Below are 15,585 nucleotides of genomic sequence, written 5' to 3'. Positions count from 1 at the left end.
TTTCTGAGGGCACCACGTTGGGGACCTCAAACCTACCCTGAGAAAGAGAAAGTGTGACCCTGTTCGTTCTCCTAAATCTCTGTACGCTTTTGATTCTGTCAAAGTGATGGGTCATTTCTGGGGTTGGGAGTAGAAGGCAATGCTTTTGGAGGTATCATTTCTACTTCTCTGCTTTTAACCGATCCTCATTTCAGAAAGAAACAATAAACGACAAATATGTCAACTACTGCGGAGAGAGAGGTCAGGATTGTCCCAGCAGTGTATCTCAAGTTCTGGACTGTCAGTCAAAAGGGTCCTTTCAGAGATGAGTCGAAGGAAGGTGAAGTCCATGCTGGGACACTGTTGTTCTTTCGACTATCTCTTTGCAAAAGGGACCTGAAGCTTCAGCTAGGATGGAGTTTCTTCTGGTGCTGTCCATTATACGCCCTGCCATTAAGATAACACTGCTGATGTGGTTTCTATTTTCCTTTGGGTGTCTAAATGTTTTTGCTACACTTGATTTAAGCATTTACACCTCCTTTTCTGAGCTGAAAAGCACCCTTTATCCCTCGTATTACTAGCAGAACAAGTTTCTGCCGCCACGCTCTGAGCACATTACCTGCCTCCTTGGGATTTTTGTGCTTATAATCATTCCCAGGTGAGTTTGTTAACACCCTTCTTCTTGTAGTCACATGCACAGCTGCATTTTGGATGCCCGTGCCCGACATCTCTCATCACCCTCTTACGTAATATGAACTTTTCTCACAACTTGTGAGAAAAAGAGTTGGCTACCGTCCTATTCCAGCCTTCAGCAATCTTATGAACTTAGAGGAAGGTACAGGCAACTGGAGGCTTCAGGACTCAAACTGTCCCCCTCAATGGCAGCATGCCTCTCCCCTTGGGGGTGTGGATTCCTCTGCCCTGACCAAAGTATTTATCTGAAGATGTGTGCATGCACACGAAAGCTCATACCAAGAAAAAACTTAGTCGGTCTCTAAGTTGCTACTGGAAGGAATTTTTTAAAAAATTTGTTTCAAAGTATTTAGGACAGGGTTGATGAAATCTGCAGCATCCCATTCCCACCAACTCTGAGGCTGGGCTAAATTCCATGTCCTAGGGCAGGGGTCAGCAACCTTTTTCAGCTGTGGGCTGGTCCACCATCCCTCAGACCATGTGGTGGGCTGGATTATATATATTTTTTGGGAGGGGGAATTAACAAATTCCTATGCCCCACAAATAACCCAGAGATGCATTTTAAATAAAAGGACCCATTCTACTCATGTAAAAACATGCTGATTCCCGGACCGTCCATGGGCTGGATTGAGAAGGCGATTGGGCCGCATCTGGCCCACGGGCCTTAGGTTGCCTACCCCTGTCCTAGTGGGAGAGAGGGGAGCTGTCCAGCAATAGGAAGGGAGCTGTCCAGACAAAAAGGGGGAGGACATTGGTGGCTCTTGGGTTGACCTGAAGGGACTGCAATCCTTGGCTGAAATAGGTCCTTCACCCCTGGAGTAGGAGGTCTTATCTGATTCTGACAGGTGTACCAAGCTAAATCTGAAATATACCTGAAGGAGCGTCTCCACCCCCATCATTGAGCCCAGACACTGAGGTCCAGCTTTGAGGGCCTTCTGGCGGTTCCCTCACTGCAAGAAGTGAGGTTACAGGGAACCGGGCAGAGGGCCTTCTCGGTAGTGGCACCCGCCCCGTGGAACGCCCTCCCATCAGATGTCAAGGAAATAGACAACTATCTGACTTTTAGAAGACATCTGAAGGCAGCCCTGTTTAAGGAAGTTTTTAATGTTTGATGTTTTATCGTGTTTTTTATATTCTGTTGGGAGCTGCCCAGAGTGGCTGGGGAGGCCTGGCCAGATGAGCAGGGTATATAAAAGCATAATAAAACATTTTTATTTAAAAAAAAAAAACACCTTCCCTATACAGGATTGCTTTCAGACGGCTCAGGGGTCAGATAACTCCATACCCTCCAACATTTCTCCAATGAAAATAGGGACATCCAAAGAAAGGGGGGGGGGGGAATTCCGAATCAGAAACCAAAACCGGGAGAGCTTCTCTAAATCACGGACTTCCCTGGAAAATAGGGACACTTGGAGTGTCTGAAAGCAGGCACCCCAAAATTCAGGCCTGTATGGGAGTCCTCCTATTTGTTCTGGTGGAGCTGGGAGAGCTCATATTCATAAATGCAAGGGCCATCTCTAGAAGCAGGCCTGTAGATGCAGCTGCATGGACAAAATAATGGGTGAGGGACATCTACAGAGGTCCTCCTCTGCCTGCTGTCCACTTCCCCATCCGCAAAGGGGAAGGTCACGTGCTGCATGGGTTAGGGTTCATGGGAGTTGTAGTCCAAGACAGCTGGAGGGTTAGTGAAGGCTCTCCTAGGGCCCTGCTTTGTGTGTCACTGTCAAGCAAGCCAAGGCTGGTAGGCAGAGCCTTCTAGGCAATGGCTCCCTGGCTGAGGCTCACCGGAGGCCTTCTGTGCAGCCTCTTTGGTGTGAGGTAAATATCTTTTCATTCACCCAGCCCTTTCAAGCAGGGGCGTTGCTGGGGGGGGCGCCCCAGGTTCCAGGGGATGGGGTGACTCTCAGTATGCCCACCCCACTACTCATAAGTTGCTCAGTGCAGCAGCTGGCTTACACAGCGCACACTTTGCTTTTTCCTTCCTGCTAAGAAGAGCCACAGAAGCACAGCTCTGCCTAGCCAAGGCTCCACCCAGCAGCCTGGCACATTTCACCAGGGCACTGGCCTCTCAGGGGGCACAAAGGTGCCATCTTCAAGGGGTGACATTTGGCACCTCCACCTAGAGCCTCAAACGCAAGCCAGAGCAAATCTAGTGGTTTTGGGCTTAGGACTCACCACAGCACTGCAAAAGCATTAGCTGTGCTTGCTTTACTCAGTCCACCTGGACCTGGGGTACCATCCGCCCACACCCCTTCAAGTCACAGTGAGCGTTTTTGTCGGGGTTTGGGTGCTGGAGCTCCTCGTGCACGGCCTTGGACTGGTTATGCACGAGGTACCAGTTGCGGGGAAAGCGGCCAGCGTTCCGCGTGCTTTTGAGCACGGTCGCCGGCCAAGCCTCACAGTCTGAAGGATGTTGAGTAAGCCAATTGACGACTCCGAAAGTTTGTGAGTTCCTAGTTGCCTTCTTAGTGAAAAGTTGCCTCGTGAAATAAAATATATACCCTGACTCTGAATAGGCGGACCAGCTTAACGAAATTAAAATTTTTTACTCTACTCCCCCCTTTAACCCCGAAGGAAGACAGACACCGGTTGTATCTTTAGTGGCTTCGGCAGAACCCGCATAGGCTCGTCCCCTAAGCTAAGTTCTCCTAAGCTTAAAGTCCCTGCGCGCCCAATCTTCCGCGAGGCTAACTAAATAAACTAAAACCGAAATATCTTCCGCGGGCCTAACCCTAGGCTAACCTAAAAGAACCTATCTAAAAGTAAAACCGAATGATCTTCCGCGATCTAACTCTAACTAAAGAAAAACCCATCCAACCCGTCCAGCCCGCTCCTAGTCCCTTAAACTAAACTTGACTTCAACTAAAACCCAACTAAAAGAACATAAGAAGAACGTGCGGTCTCGTGCCTAAGCGGGGTGCCTCTGCCTTTTATTAGGGAACAAACGTGACATCATCATTAGTACTTTAACCAATAAAATCACTGTTGCTGCCCTCCAAAAGGGCGGGAAGCAAGTTTAACGCTTATTAACAACTTTGAACATGACCGGATCTATAAAATAAAAGCGGATTAATCTCGTAAGTGAATCACACTATTCATTCATGCTTTCACTTTCGCTTTTGCGCGCAATTATACCAAAAGTAGTTCTCGAAAACTCATAAAATAACCAAATAAATATGAATCCATGGCGGATCCGTGAAACGTATTCCGACATATCATCTTTCTTTTTTTGTTTTAAATTAAATTAATTTTGATTTAGTTATATAAAAAAAAAGAAGGTTAGAGATATCACAAGCATTTATCTGACACAAACATTACCATTTGTTTCGATATAGACCTCAACATGAAAAGGCAAACGTCAACAATGCCGACAGTGTCCACATCAAAGTCTACATCAAAACTGTGATATAAACACCAGCAAAACCATCAACATCCACCCCCTTCATAAGAGGAAATACTTGTACAATAATGTAGCAATAAAGTCATGAAAATAACAAACCACTAGCCGAACATAAAAAGTGATCGATCCGATACACTGTAAACCTTTTAGGCATATATAAATACTTCAATATGTAATGTAACACGACAAATCACCTCATAAGCATGTATATTTTCGCGTGCAGCGTAAAACAACAAATTACTCCCCAAACACAAGAGAGGACCTGATACAGGTCCAAAATTAAAAATAACGGATAACGACTGCCCAAACATAAGAGAGGTCCCGATCCGGGACCCAAAATTAAAGTATAACTAGAGCTGGGGCTACATAGCCTACCCAGACCCCTCCCCCATTTTTTTTAATTTTTATTTTGAAAACTGAAGAAAAATGGATAAGGTAACGGAAAAGGGTTGTGGCTCTGAGGCTACAGAATCGAGGGAACTTTAGATGCTGGACTTACCACAGCGACCACAGGTAACGGGGAACTAGGGTCCGATTCCAGAGAGGGGATTTAAGGCACCTATGTACAAGTGGTTTTCGCCACAAGAGGGGATTTAAGCTACCCACGTAAAGGTGTCCCAGCCAGGATGAGGATTTAAGCCATCTACGCAAGGGTTTCCAGCGAAACGAGATGGGATTTAAACCAGCTACATAAGGGTCTCCCATCAACAGCAGGAAACAGAGTGAAGGGAAAAGCTGGGAACCTGGTTTACTGCCAAAAGGTAGCATATAGAGGGGAATTCTTTAAAAGAAAATAGGGGTACCAAAAGGGTAGGATGTCACCAGACTTAACATATATATCTTGAACAAATCCGAGAATGACCAATTTTTTGACCAAAGGAAATATTTCAAATAAGGTATATAAGTGTTACCACATTTTGAACTACAACTTTTGTAAGCACAACGAGGAGATTTAAAATTATTGAAATAAAACATATATGCATGAATATGTCTATGACTAGAACTGCACAAAGACGATGCTTTGACCTTACGTAAACATTTCCATATCATCAAAATTGTGACGCTCTAAATGGAAACCATTTCAGAAAAGTTTCATGTATATAAACATCCATATTATTAATTACCAAGCTATATGGAAAACACATGTAATATGCGAGGCGGATATTTCAAGAAGCATACAAAGGCAAATATGCAATTTTTACAAATACAATATAAAGTACAAGACAGGTTTAGAACTGCAAAATGGTGTTGGAGAGGAGGATGAAGACGATGAATGAGTTGCCGGTCGTCTTCCTCTCCGACTACACACGACCATGTAGAAGAAATAGTCCTGGAACTCAGGAAAAGTTCATGGGGCTCAGGAAAATACTGAAACATCGAATTCTGAAGAAACAACGATACCTGTAGAAGAAAGGAGGTTAAGCAAGCAAATCAGGGTGATCTGCTAGTGAATGCAGGTATGGGAGTAACTGGAACAAATCCAGGCAGCCAGGAACCAAGGGGCTGCCCAGAGGCAAACAAAAGGTCTAGGCAGTAGGAGGGTAAGGCAAACTGCCCAGAACTCAACTGGTGCTGTTAGTTGAGCACTTTTGAAGAGTTGCTGCATTTGACACGAAGTTGAGAAGTTAGCGAATAGCTAACAACCAGAGTTAGACATCACGGCTTGCGATGAAAAGGGAGTATCGAATTTCACGCAAAGTTTGTCCAGCGTGTTTCTTGAGTGAAGAATGGGGTTGAACACACAAACAGGGTGTGGGAAGTAGGAGTTTTTTCCGCAGAAGTAGGGACAGTCCTCCGCTGAGAAGGATTAAGCAACAAGGGCTGTCGTTGAAGATGCAGGCTGGCAAGTACCACGCAGGGTTACATGACTTGATTTTCAGGTGAAGAGTTCCTTGCGGAAGACAGTACTTCTGAGCACAAGGAGGAACTGCCTGAGGAGCCTGTAGTAGAGTTCTTGGTTGATGCAGGAAAAGATACTCCAAAAGAATACCTGGGGAGATGCGGAGCATATTTGCAATCAGGTAGAGAGCAACAGAAAGCAGGTGAAAAGGGTTTGCGGTTTTGGTTGGAAACAGGTATGCTGCAAGAAGTGATGGCAGCAATCTGTAGACACGGTGAGTACCATTCAAAACCAGCCAACAGAATGCCCATGCAAAAGACAGCACGGAACATAGCAAGGAGCATCCCATGGATGACGATTGGATCACTGAGACAAAGGAGAGTTTCAACGGCGTGAGAGCGCTTGAAGATGCTGCTGAACAGAACTTGTAGACAGGAGAATTCACCTTACCAAGCAGTGAAACTTTCCAGGGGAACTTTGCAATAGGCTTATTGCAAAGGACAGTTTTAAGACTATCAAGGGAACGCTCTAAGGTCAATGACTGTGGAGCTTTATCCATGAGGTACTGACGGAGAGTAAGGGGTTGCATGCGATCCTGGAGTAGTAGCTCTTTGATTAGGGCCTCTGCTGCAGCGAGCTTTTCTGACGTCAGCGCCCATTGGTCGACCCATACAGGGGGTCCTTCCTTCCATGTGAGTGGAAGAGCATGTACTGGCGCTGATGCAAAGGCCCACATCAAAAATGTGTATGGACAACAGTTCTTGCTTTAGACAATAAGTCTCTACCCCAAAGGGTGATAGGCACATCCATAACAAGTGGACGGAGCTGCACCATGGAGCCTGAGTCTGACTGGAAGGTAATCGGATGCACGCTCTGGTGAGCGGGTTCGAAACCTCCGACTCCGAAGACTTCCTGGGTGACAGTCGTTGCCCACTGGTCAGGCCAATCCTTTCTGGCGATCACTGTGACATCTGCGCCTGTATCAAGAAGACCCTTGATCTTTCGTCCACCCATTTCTAAGACGAGATGAGGGCGTTCTTCTGTAATCTTGATTAGCGCCATTGCTGCCTGAGGAGGCAAAGAGTCTACAGGAGCTGTAGGCGTAGAAGTAAGCAAATAGAGTCTGGCAATTTCCAAGCCTTTTGTTAGGACACAAGGAACAGTTGAAAATCCTGGAATCAGCAACTGCGATGAATCCGTAATTCGAACTAGGCCTGCAGTCAGTGTGACTGTGGCAGGGAGGCGATCCATCCTAGGCAGGATAAGGCAAATCGAGGTGTCTGGGAATGGACCACGAATGGATGTTGGCAATTGCTGAGCAAACCATGGATTTGAAAAGTAACAGTCCTCTGTTAAGAAGAGTGGTATACCTGGGACAGAAGATTCTTCTTGTTCTTCGTTGGCAGTGTCTGAAGACATCTTTTTGGCTTCAGGTTTTTTGCACTGCTGAAGTTGGCAACTCTGAAGCTGCTTGGCGTTGAGTTGGCAAACCTGAGGTTCTTCCGTTGGTAAAAGTTGCTGATGCTGTTGAACCTGCTGGCATTCAGTCAGTTGTGCATCAAAGTGACAGGATGGAACTTCTTCTTTGACACAAGGCAGTCGAAGTTGTTGTTCCTGATAGTTGTTTGATTGTGGCGGGCTGAGCTTAAAAGCTGGAGGTGACACAAAGGTGTGGACATTGCTAACCGGAGTGATATTTAAGCTTCCACAAGAGGGAGCTGGCTCACTCACTTGTATTCTCTGGCCACATGGAAAGTGATCATCAGCTGGGCTGTTACCTGGATATTGCTGTTTCATCAAGGGCAAATGTCCTTCAATGACAGGCTGACCTTGATTTGAAGGTGAATAAAGCTCAGGTGTTGCAAGGTTGATTTCAGTAGGATGTCTTCTCAACGTTGAAGGCAATTCTGCGATCAGAGACTTGACTGTGATTGCTTGCTGTGAAGCGGGGGTAACATCAGCAGGAACTGAAGGGCGGTCAGCAGAAGGTGAACTGAATGCTGTATTCTCTACTGGAACCCTTTGAATAGGTAAGGCAGATGATGAAACCTCTGGAACCTGAATGTTTGATGAGGTCACATTTTTTCTCTGGACATCTGGAGAGTAGGTATCTCTCTGGATCACTCTTTTTTCCTGATGACCTGGATAAGGAGTAGCGTTGTTCACCTTTCTGGGATGGTTGACCTTCATGATGTTCTTGAACTTGCACCCTATTGTTTTACCGGGGCCGGGGCGCGGCCCGCAGAACCGTTTCCCTGAACTGGAGATGAGGTAGGTGATGTATTTTGTGGATTCAAACGACAATCATTCGCCCAATGAAATCCTTTCTGACAGATGGGACATCTCTCTGGCGGCTTGGCAGAAGGCCTTGGCGTTGTTGTGCACTGCGACCGGAAATGCCCATCGCCTCCACACCCATAGCACTTCTTGACTGGCGTAGAGCTGTCTTGACGTGGCATCTGTACCGCAGCTGCCAAGAGTTGTGCTTTGTAGGAGTGGGTACCAACATTCTGGCAGACGCGTAGCATCTCAGTCAATGTGGCGTCTGGACGAGCTGCAACTGCTGTTAGGGCATTCTTGCAGTCATCATTGGCATTTTCAAAGGCAAGTTGTTTTGTCAGCATGTTTCTGGCATGACGATCTTCTATTTGGCGTTCCACTGCAACAATCAGGCGATCCATGAAGTCCCCATAAGGCTCCTTTGGACCTTGCCTAACTGCAGCGAATCCTGATACTGAGCTAGCATCTGTGCGATTGGGTAATCTGCGCCAAGCTTTGACTACGATGTCTGCTATGGTGACGAGTGCAGCATCAGGTATGGCTAGCTGTTGATTGAGATTGGAGTAATGTCCTGATCCTGTGAGCATATCTTCTGTGGCGAGTGGCGTTGCACGTCTGGCTGCTACTTCTTTCCACTCTTGCAGGCACAGAAGAGCATCTGTAGGCGACAGGAAGGTGCGAAGAATCAACTTCCAATCAGATGGCAGAAGTCTGCTAGTGGACAGTCCTTCAAGTAAACTTCTAGTATAAGGAGCTTGAAGTCCATTTTCGCGTATGGCTTTTCGTAGTTCACGTAGTGTTTCAAAAGGAATAGCTTGATATCTTGCAGGTTGTCCTCCATTGGCACGAATCACTGGAAAGATGTGCATTGGATCAGCACTAAAGTCTATTTGTCCTAAAGCTGCTTCCAAAGCTTGAGTTCTGCAGATGGGTTGCATTGCTGTTGGATCTGTAGGTGGCATCAGTGAGTTTAAATCTTGTTGATGCTTTCCAAATGATGAGCCACTAGATGGTGCTAAAGAGTCTTTGACATCTGGATGCCTTGAAGATGGCTGACTATGAAGACAAGATGGCTGACTTGAAGTTGGATGAAGACAAGATGGCTGACTTGAAGTTGGAGCATAAGGTTGTTGGCTCTGTACTGCAAGTCCTGGCATCTGGATCGTCATTGTTTGGCTTTGCTCTTGTCTTGGAATCTGCATTGGCATTGGAGGTGCTGAAGGGTTGGTAAATTGCTGTTGTGCTGCTTGCATTGAAGCTTGGATTGCTGTTGATTGGAAATCAGCTTGCTGCAAAACTGGAGCTGCTGGCTTGAGCGCGGCCTGCAGGGCAGCAGGGTTTGCTGGCAAAAAAGCTGCTTGCTGCTGCTGCTGCTGGATCGCTGGCAAAAGCGCGGCTTGCGATGGAGGAAGCGGGACCGTTGCTTGGAGCGAGGTCCGCGGCTGCTGCTGACTTGAGATCGCTGGCTGGTAAAAGGCCTGCGATGACTGCTGAGCGACTGGCGGTGGGGCAGTCCGCGGCGGGGCTTGAAAGGCCGACGGCGTCTGCTGCACCGGCACAGGCGGCAATGAATCTGGCAATGACAAATTGGACAAGGGCGAGTGCGTGTACGACAACGGGGCCTGAACTGGCTGCTGCGAGGGGGCCGAAAATGGCACAACCGCAAGCGGCAGCACAGGGGCACTATTAAAAGCAGTATTTCCCAAATTCACTGTTCCATTAAGCAAAACATTTCTTGGAGCGATTTGTTGAAAGCAGTTTCTTACTTTGCTCCATACTAATTGTACAGGAATTCCGATTTTCGGGTTGGCCATAAATTCTAACCCGATCCTTTCCCACGAAGCTAAATCTTTCGTTCCTTCCTTAGGGACCCAAGGGCAAACTTCCCCAATAGTTTTAACTAAAAGCTCTACTTCTGATTCAGAGACAGGGTGACCATTTCTTTTCAAAAGGTACAATAAATCTTCACAAAATTTAACTTGAGCAGTTGAGAGTGAGGAGCCCATTTTTAACACTTTCCAAAAACTTTTCCTCCCCCACCCGTAGGCTTCTACTAGGGGACACCGGTTCTACCCGTAGGCTTTAACCGAAAAACCTGGCACCCGTAGGCTTTAGCCAGAAAACCTCCACCCCCACCCGTGGGCTTCTACTAGGGGCTACCGGCCCTACCCGTAGGCTTTGACCGAAAACCCTGGCACCCGTAGGCTTTTGCCAGAACCCTTCCCACCCGTAGGCTTTAGGGAAGACCTTACCCTGCCCGTAGGCTTACACTAAACTCCTTGCCGCTCTACCCGGGGACCCCTTGGGGCAAAATACACGCGCGCAATTTCTATTTACAGTACTTTGGGCAAGCGGTGGATTCGCGCTACTGCAGCGAAATCCTGGATAAACCGGGCCGTTATACCTCACCTCTCAATGTCTGTTTCCGAGCCACTTCCGATATGTTGCCTTCAACCGGAGTCTTCGTGGAAGCGATTTTCGACTACGCTTTGCCTCACACGGGGCACCACTTGTCGGGGTTTGGGTGCTGGAGCTCCTCGTGCACGGCCTTGGACTGGTTATGCACGAGGTACCAGTTGCGGGGAAAGCGGCCAGCGTTCCGCGTGCTTTTGAGCACGGTCGCCGGCCAAGCCTCACAGTCTGAAGGATGTTGAGTAAGCCAATTGACGACTCCGAAAGTTTGTGAGTTCCTAGTTGCCTTCTTAGTGAAAAGTTGCCTCGTGAAATAAAATATATACCCTGACTCTGAATAGGCGGACCAGCTTAACGAAATTAAAATTTTTTACTCTACTCCCCCCTTTAACCCCGAAGGAAGACAGACACCGGTTGTATCTTTAGTGGCTTCGGCAGAACCCGCATAGGCTCGTCCCCTAAGCTAAGTTCTCCTAAGCTTAAAGTCCCTGCGCGCCCAATCTTCCGCGAGGCTAACTAAATAAACTAAAACCGAAATATCTTCCGCGGGCCTAACCCTAGGCTAACCTAAAAGAACCTATCTAAAAGTAAAACCGAATGATCTTCCGCGATCTAACTCTAACTAAAGAAAAACCCATCCAACCCGTCCAGCCCGCTCCTAGTCCCTTAAACTAAACTTGACTTCAACTAAAACCCAACTAAAAGAACATAAGAAGAACGTGCGGTCTCGTGCCTAAGCGGGGTGCCTCTGCCTTTTATTAGGGAACAAACGTGACATCATCATTAGTACTTTAACCAATAAAATCACTGTTGCTGCCCTCCAAAAGGGCGGGAAGCAAGTTTAACGCTCATTAACAACTTTGAACATGACCGGATCTATAAAATAAAAGCGGATTAATCTCGTAAGTGAATCACACTATTCATTCATGCTTTCACTTTCGCTTTTGCGCGCAATTATACCAAAAGTAGTTCTCGAAAACTCATAAAATAACCAAATAAATATGAATCCATGGCGGATCCGTGAAACGTATTCCGACACGTTTTGCGTTTGCATTTCCCCACAATGCTTTGTGGCACCTCATTTGCATGTAAAACACTCACTGTGACTTGAAGGGTGTGGGCGGATGTGGGGAGGGGGTGACAAAAAAAATCCACACTGGGCACCATTTGGGCTTGCTACGCCTCTGTTTTCAAGCAACTAGCACATTTAAACAGAACAAATAATTTCGGAAAAGCTGTGTTTTGTTTTACGGGTTTGCAAACAGATAGTAATGCCTCTGCCCCCCCCCAAAAAGCATTTTAACAGTCAAAAGCGTTATCTTGCTTGTTGTTGCTTTTGTTTACCCTTATAAATATTCACTTGCATTTTAACATTGTATATAAGTCACAAAGACATCACCTTGCCGACAAAGGTCCGTATAGTTAAAGCTATGGTTTTCCCAGTAGTAATGTACGGAAGTGAGAGCTGGACCATAAAGAAGGTTGATCGCCGTAGAATTGATGCTTTTGAATTATGGTGCTGGAGGAGACTCTTGAGAGTCCCATGGACTGCAAGAAGATCAAACCTATCCATTCTCAAAGAAATCAGCCCTGAGTACTCACTAGAAGGACAGATCCTGAAGTTGAGGCTCCAGTACTTTGGCCACCTCATGAGAAGAGAAGAATCCCTAGAAAAGACCCTGATGTTGGGAAAGATGGAGGGCACAAGGAGAAGGGGACGACAGAGGATGAGATGGTTGGACAGTGTTCTTGAAGCTACTAACATGAGTTTGGCCAAACTGCGAGAGGCAGTGAAGGATAGGCGTGCCTGGCGTGCTCTGGTCCATGGGGTCACGAAGAGTCGGACACGACTGAACGATTGAACAACAACAACATAAGTCACACACACACAATTATTATTATTATTAAATTTTCTGTTTTGCAATTTAGAATATTCATTTAAACAATCTTAAAATAACAACAACTTCCCTTCCTCTCATTCCATGGTTCATTTTGCGTAACATAAATCCCTGCATATTTTACATAAACCAAACCACTCAATATTCCATTGTCACATCCATCAAAACTTGCTTATGCTGCTGAATTTATCTTAATGAAGCCAAGCATTTTCAGCTGTACACAATTATTTCCCATATGTTCACTTAAAAGTAATGAAAAACCAAAAGTGTTATGCTGCTTGTTGTTATTCTTGTTTACCCTTTTAAATATTCACTTGCATTTTAACATTGCATATTAGTCTTTGCCCTGTAAGCCGCACAGGAAACATGCCATTTTAATTCAGTGATGATTTTTTTTTTTAATGGTCAAGAATTCATTAGTTTGTTTATTTATTTAAGCACAATGCATTTAGCAGGAAGAGTGGCTGTTGCGCTCCGGTCATGCTTCCTGGCTTCCCACGATATGGCTTTAGAGACAAATAGTGTAGATGGGGCCCTACACAGAAGTTGGGGTGGTAAGTTAGAACTGAGAGCGAAACAGACTTGCTAATAGCTCAAAGCACTTCCACGGGGTGTGTATGGATCTTTCTGGAGAGGACAGGCGAGTTACTGCCACTGAATGAGGTAGCTGAGAGCCAGTGTGGTGTAGTGGTTAAGAGCGGTAGACTCGTAATCTGATGAACCGGGTTTGCGTCTCCATTCCTCCACACAGTGGCGGAGTAAGGCTCCGCAGTACCCGGGGCGGCAAAGGAAACGCCCCGGGGGCGGGGCGTCGTGACATCACATTGTGACGTCATGACGCTCCGCCCCCAGGGCGTTTCCAGGGGTGCCGGCGCCGCTTCTGCAGCCCTCTTTTAAGCCGAAGAGCTCGCTTTTAAGCTCTCCTGCTCAAAAGGAGGCTGTGGAAGCGGCGATCCGATGACAGAGTGCGCCTGCGCGTGCAGGCGCACTCCGTCGTCAGGCCATGCGCTGCCGCTCCCAGGGTGACGGAGGGAGCGGCAGCGCGTGGGAATGGTGGGAGGGGCTGCCTCTTGTCACCCCCACGTGCCGCCGTTCGCTCCGTTGTCCCAGGAGCAGCAGCACCGCACACACCGTGCGCTGCTGCTCCCGGGGGGACGGAGCCAGTGGCAGCGCATGGGGCTGACAAGCGCCGGCCCCTCCTACCACTCCCCACGCTGCCGGTCACCCCGGGAGCAGCAGCGCTGCACGGACGGGGTGCTCCCTCGGCCGTGCGCTGTTGCTCCTGGGGTGACGGAGGGAGCGGCAGCGCTTGGGAATGGCGGGAGGGGCTGCCGCTTGTCACCCCCATGCGCCGCCGCTCGCTCCGGTCGCCCCGGGAGCAACAGCGCACGGCCGAGGGAGCACCCCGTCCGTGCAGCGCTGCTGCTCCCGGGGTGACCGGCGTTGCCTGGGGAGTGGCGGGAGGGGCGCCGCTTGTCGCCCCCACCCGCCGCTTCTTGCCCCTATCGCCCGGGGGCGTACCGCCCCCACCGCACCCCCCTAGCGACGCCCCTGCCTCCACATGCAGCTGAAGTCTCTCAGCCTCACTTACCTCACGGAGTGTTTGTTGTGGGGGAGGAAGGGAAAGGAGAATGTGAGCCGCTTTGAGACTCCTTCGGGTAGTGATAAAGCGGGATATCAAATCCAAACTCCTCCTCCTCTTCTTCTTCTCCTTCCTCTTTTTCTTCTTCTTCGAACATGTCATGGATGCTTGAGTTGAGATTCCTGCATTGGCAGGGGTTGGACTAGATGACCCTCAGGATCCCTTCCAACTCCACAGTTCTATGATTCTCTGCCTAGCAGCAGCTTTTTAGAGGTTTCGGGCAGGGGTCACTCCAGGCCCTATTTGGAGATGCCGGGGATCAAACCTGGGACCTTCTGCATGTGGAGCAAATGCTCTACCGCTCAGCCATCGCCCTTCCCCTAAAAATCCATGCATTTCCATGTAAGCGTGCCAAAAGTTCAGCCGCGGCTTCCTCTTGCGGCAGCTTTCGCAATCGGCTTGAGCAAGGTGTCTGGACAGGCCTGGTCATCCAGATTGCTTCAGAAACGTTTGCGCTGTTGCATCAAGCCTGCTGCTGTTTCTGGGTACTAAGCGTCTCTTCCAAGTTGTGCATCGTTCCCTATTCACCAAGCAGTTTTGTTCAGAGGGGCTCCGAGAAAACAGGCCCGGGGCCCTCGTCCAGTTTAAATCACCATTTAGCAAATATGTTGCTGCTCCCATGCCTTGCCTTCAGTCTAGCATGCCATGGATGAGAAAGTGCAACACACACACACAAACACACACAAATTCCTTGCTCTTTCTCCCACCTAGCCCACCCAAAGTTACACTCTTCGCGAGGGGCGGGGTGCAAAATCAGCTTTTAAAAGTCCATAAATATGTTCATAAATGAAAATATTGATTATTGCCTCATAATAAAAGGTTTTTAATAGTGGGTCTTTATATGATATGTGGGGGCCCTATTTTCCCCTATTTTTTTCCTGTGCCACATTCCTAGGGGGTACAATCTGGATCAGGGGTAAGCAACCTAAGGCCCGTGGGCCAGATGTGGCCCAATCGCCTTCTCAATCAGCGTGTTTTTACATGAGTAGAATGTGTCCTTTTATTTAAAATGCATCTCTGGGTTATTTGTGGGGCATAGGAATCCGTTCAATTTTCCCCCCAAAAAAATAGTCCGGCCCCCCACATGGTCTGAGGGACGGTGGACCGGCCCATGACTGAAAAAGGTTGCTCACCCCTGATCTGGATGGTTCTGCCAAGGGTAATAATAATAATAAAATCTTTATTACGGTCATAGACCAGCAAAAGAGAAAATAAAACGATAATACATCGTATAAATGATTCTTAAATACTGTCTTTTAACAATACTATTTCAAATCACGTATTAGATTAAAATTAAGCTAAAATTTAATGGGAGATAATTCCATTTATGTATTATCCGCTATGGCTTAGTGGACGGCTTTATCGCTGTTGTTAGTTGATGTCACGTCGTGTCTCAGTCTTGCCGCATGGTAACAAAATTTGGCTACAGTCATAGTTCGCT

The sequence above is a fragment of the Lacerta agilis genome, chromosome 2 (genome assembly GCF_009819535.1).
Source record: "Lacerta agilis isolate rLacAgi1 chromosome 2, rLacAgi1.pri, whole genome shotgun sequence".
Taxonomy (NCBI): domain Eukaryota; kingdom Metazoa; phylum Chordata; class Lepidosauria; order Squamata; family Lacertidae; genus Lacerta; species Lacerta agilis.
The sequence above is the reverse complement of the archived record's forward strand: the minus strand, read 5'-3'. Positions refer to the sequence as shown.